At 45.5% G+C, this 4,680-nt stretch overlaps 1 protein-coding gene across 1 annotated transcript in view; it reads right to left on the bottom strand.

Annotated features, from left to right (window-relative positions):
* ripor3 (RIPOR family member 3) overlaps nt 1–3,733 on the bottom strand; it is a 52,322-nt gene extending 48,589 nt beyond the window's left edge. Inside the window, exon 1 of the mRNA XM_084348580.1 lies at nt 3,408–3,733. The gene's annotated coding sequence lies outside the window, so the exon portion shown is untranslated. The remainder of the gene's footprint in view (nt 1–3,407) is intronic.
* Between the last annotated feature and the right edge of the window lie 947 nt (nt 3,734–4,680).

Genomic DNA, 4,680 nt, shown 5'->3' with positions numbered 1-4,680 from the left:
GAGAGGAGAGGAGAGGAGAGGAGAGGAGGGGAGGAGAGGAGAGGAGAGGAGAGGGGAGGAGGGGAGAGGGGAGGGGAGGAGAGGAGAGGAGAGGAGAGGGGAGGAGAGGAGAGGAGAGGAGAGGAGGGGAGGAGAGGAGAGGAGAGGAGGGGAGAGGAGAGGGGGAGAGGGAGAGGGGAGGAGAGGAGAGGAGAGGAGGGGAGAGGAGGGAGGAGGGGAGAGGAGAGGAGAGGAGAGGAGAGGAGGGAGGAGGGGAGGGGAGAGGAGAGGAGAGGAGAGGAGAGGAGAGGATAGGGGAGGCGAGGGGAGGGGAGGAGAGGAGAGGAGAGGGAGAGGAGGGAGGAGGGAGAGGAGAGGAGAGGAGAGGAGAGAGAGGAGGGAGGGAGGGGAGAGGAGAGGGGAGGAGGGGAGGAGAGGAGAGGAGAGGAGGGGAGGAGAGGAGAGGAGAGGAGAGGAGAGGGGAGGGAGGAGAGGAGAGGAGAGGAGAGGGGAGGAGAGGAGAGGAGAGGGAGGAGGAGGGGAGGAGAGGAGAGGAGAGGAGGGAGGAGGGGAGGAGAGGAGAATAGAGGAGAGGAAACAAGAAAGGAAAGGAGAGAAAACGAGAGGAAATAGGAGAGGATAGGAAGGGACACTCTGTCTCATGTCATGAGACACAGAGGAGAGGAGAGGAAACAAGAGAGGAAACAGAGGAGAAGGAACAAGAGAGAACAAAAAATAGGAGAGGAAACAAAGGAGAAAACAAAGGAGTAGAGGAGAGGAAACAAGAGAGGAGAGGAGACGAGAGTAGATGAGGAGAAGAAACAAGAGAGGAGAGGAGGAAGAGACTCAAAGAGGGGAGACAGGTGAGGTTAGCATGCAGAACCTCAGAAGAGAAAATACGCTGAGAGAAGAGATTACGTTGAAGAAATTCATGAAAAAACAAGAAACGTTATTCGTTTGGGAATGTTTTAAACATGGATTCTTGACATGGCAGGACAAAGACTTCAGACAAAGAAAGAGGAGAGGGAATCCCCGACAGCAGTGCAGTGGGATAAAAGTAAACTGAAACCCAAAGTTTGTAACTGAAACAGAAACAAAAATCCGTATCTGCAGCTGAACGTCCGTCCAAAGCAGGAAAACAAACAAACACTCTTCAGGATATATCACTAACACTGAGGAGATGTCGGCCTGGGGCTGGAAACATGGTCAGCGGTGGAGGAGAAATCTGATCACTCACCACTTTCTTGTAAATGTGGGTTTAAGTTAATCAGGTTATTGTAGTTTATGTAAACTCGTTCTCTGATTTCCTGCATTGGACATGACGTTTTTTTCAAAACAAAAGTGACGAGCTGCAAAATCTGCAAAAGGCAGGAGGCAAAACTCGATGAAAAGACGAGGAAGGCAGCTGTTTTGAATCCACGCTCCTCTACATTATAATACAGCGTCTAAACCAGACAGTAGTTGGGTAGATTGAATGAACGAAAAGGCGAAGAGACTCAGCGATTCTCTAAAACTGAACCACAAACTGAGTTCAGCCAAAGTTTGTACGAGCAGAATCGTGTTTCTGTTGTTTTTTCTTTGCAAATGAAACTTAAGATCTGAAAACAAAGAGAAACAACACTGGAAGGAGAAAGACAATCTCATCATCAGAACAGATGTGAGAGTAACACAACAGACTCTGACACTCTGCCCAGCGTGTGTCTGAAAACTCAATGCAAACTGCATTTTCTTCATTGTTGGCTGCACCCCGTGAAATGGCCGCAGTGGTAAATGTGTGACGTTGTGTAAATGTCAACACGTTCTCGATCCCAACTCATCAACTACTGCAGCTTTGGCCCACAGCCTGAAGCTCGAGGTCACCATCTCGTTTCTCTTTTGCACGTGCAGGATCAAGTTAGCAATAATAAACACACAATGTCGGATTAGACTTTCAAAATAAAGCGTGCCGACAAAAAGTAACACTACTACTAACATACAGCAGCCTGGTCAGTGGCCGGTTGTAGTTACCCGTCCAGCATCACATACTCTAGTGCAGTGGTATCATATCGGGGTGGTTGGATGGCTGTCTTTTCCTTCCCTTGAAAACCCTGAAGTATCGTAATCCATCGTATTAGTGTTTTTATCGTATCTATGTCAGCGCTCATAGTTTACGGGTTCATTAGTTGCATTTTTAAACATCATATTCTCGGCTATAAGAGCTTGTGTTGTACTGTTTCCATTGAAACAGCGGTGCCTAATACTGTAAGCCTCTGCCCACTTCACTGTCAGATTGTTAGCAAAATAAAGAGCTGTTAATGATGTATTCCGTCTGTCATTCCTATAATTAGGCTGCGGAGTTACTGATTGTGGGCCATAAAGAAAGCTTAATTAAATTTAAAGGTAAATGTACAGTTGACTGCACATCGTCTAGACAAGAACTCTAACGCGTTACTTTGTCAGTAGATAATGCAGTAACGTTACCGAACACTGTGCATAAGTTAACATACTTGCGTCACTTATGTTACATAAGTTAAATAACACTGAACGTAGTGTTTTCCTAAACCTAACCAAGTAGTTTTGTGCCTGAACATAACCAAACTGCAACCATTTGACGACATAATCAACAGTCCAAAAGTCGTAATACGTCACACAAAGTGAACTATTTGTCAGCGAGCTTTATTTTGAGACTCTAACCAGATGTTTTATAGTATATATTAGCACTGTTCACATGCAAAAAGGACGTTAGAGGGGTCGGTAGAGCGACTAAACTTTGAGTGAGAATGTGTTGGAAACGGTTGCGGTTTGGTTCGGTTTGGGAAAACATGATGGTTTAGGTTAAAATAAATATTTGAGTAACTTGATTTAAACACATGGGACTTGAACTCCAGTCTCCGAGACGACCCCGACCCCTCCAGCTTCCGCCTGTCCAGGACTCTTCTTGCTCGTTATTTATACTACTACATTAGCTGGGTGTCTCCAGAGTTGTCGCTCCAGAGGAGAACCTACAGCTTCACGCTTTGAGCCAACCAAACTCAAAACAAACCACATCACAAGCAACATCATCAGATGTCTTGACAAAAGCTCTACAACTTGCAAACCGCCCTGCTCCGATTCAAAGCTACAAGTAGAGAATTTCCTCCTGACTCTGGGAAAAAGCCGTCCAGTAATTCTAATCCAGCATCTAAATACAGAAACTTCCAAACATTAATGATTTTATCAGCTTCTTCAAACTAACTGTATAGAAAACCTCTCAAACTGGAGGAATTCCGTAAATATTCTGACTTTAATAAACTTTTTAAACAACCAAACCCAAAGGACACAGAGCAGCCACTTTTCTAAACCCAAAAACCAAACCTTCACTTCACATTTTTTAATTAAAACCTGGACGCCATCAACAACACAGCTCTTAATGATCCATCACAGCTGCATGAAGCTCATTAAAAACTCACCTGACTGGATGAAGAACCGGTTATTCCCAACTGTCACTGTGAGTCCACCACACCAAACTGCCTCAGCGGACGAGTCATATCCAACACTGCTGGGGAGCTCCTCCGCTGCTCTCCTAGTGTGTGTGTGTGTGTGTGTGTGTGTGTGTGTGTGTGTGTGTGTGTGTGTGTGTCGGTGGGTTTGGCAGCTGCCTGCTCGCTCCTGATAGCATTCAGTCCTGCAGCAGCAGCAGCAGCTCCAGAGAGTTTCACAACAACGTCAGAGAGAGTCTAGAAACACGGCGGTGAATTGAGTTCCCCTCTTGTCTTCTTCTTCTCCTCCTCCTCCTCCTCACATCTCCTCTTTCTCTCTCTCTCTCTCTCTCTGTCACACTCTTTATTTCCCAGCTCTGCCTCTCCTCTCCTCTCCTCTCCTCTCCTCTCCACTCCCTCTCTTGTGTTTTCTCTCCTCCTCTCTCAGCTCTTCCCACTCTGATAATCTGCTGTTTTTTCATCTGTCAGCTTCAATTAATGTCGCGTAGCGTTTCTCCTTCTCGCCATCTCCTCCTTCTTCACCACTCCTGCTACTTTTCTTGTTTCCTGTCTTGATTATTCAGCTCGAATTCTCTTTGCTTTCCTTTCTCATGTTTTTCTCATGTTCTTCCTTTTCTTTCTCAGCATTTGCAGCACTTGTCATTCTCTATTTCTTCTCCTTCATCCCCAAGTCCTCCTTTCTTCTCCTCTCTTTTTCCCCTTTCTGAACTCAAACCCCTCTCTTTCTCTTTTTTCTCTCTTGCTGTCTCATGGGGATACTCTCTGTTTCCCAACAACTGTCCTCCAGTCCTCTTAAACTCATCTTTCACCTTCTCTTCCCTTTTCTTACTTTCTCCATGTTGTTACTTTTTCTTTTCTTCTGAATTTCAGAGTAAATGTTTCAGAAGCCTTCTTTCTCCTCCTCCTGCTCTTTTCCTTCTCTTTCCCCTTCCCCCCTCGCTCTCTCTCTCTGCCTGGCGAGTATCATGTTTGGCTTTAAACTGAAGAACTTGGCTCCGGCTTCAGACCACATACATCACCAACCCTGCAGCTTTACGTCCTGATTGATGGCCGCACGATTTGTGGAAATAAACATAGAAAGCACACTGAAAGTAGACTCATCACATCCATACGTTTGGATCTATATGTTTGCAGGACGTGGAGGCTGTAAACCTCTGAATCAAGAGAATAAATGAGGAAACAGATCATAAAAAATATTGTTAAGGTTCGCTGTGAATGAAAAAGGTTTCGATATGTAAATATT

This window comes from Pagrus pagrus (genome assembly GCF_965226575.1).
Source record: "Pagrus pagrus genome assembly, chromosome: 3".
NCBI lineage: Eukaryota > Metazoa > Chordata > Actinopteri > Spariformes > Sparidae > Pagrus > Pagrus pagrus.
This window is presented reverse-complemented; position numbering and strand designations above follow the sequence as displayed.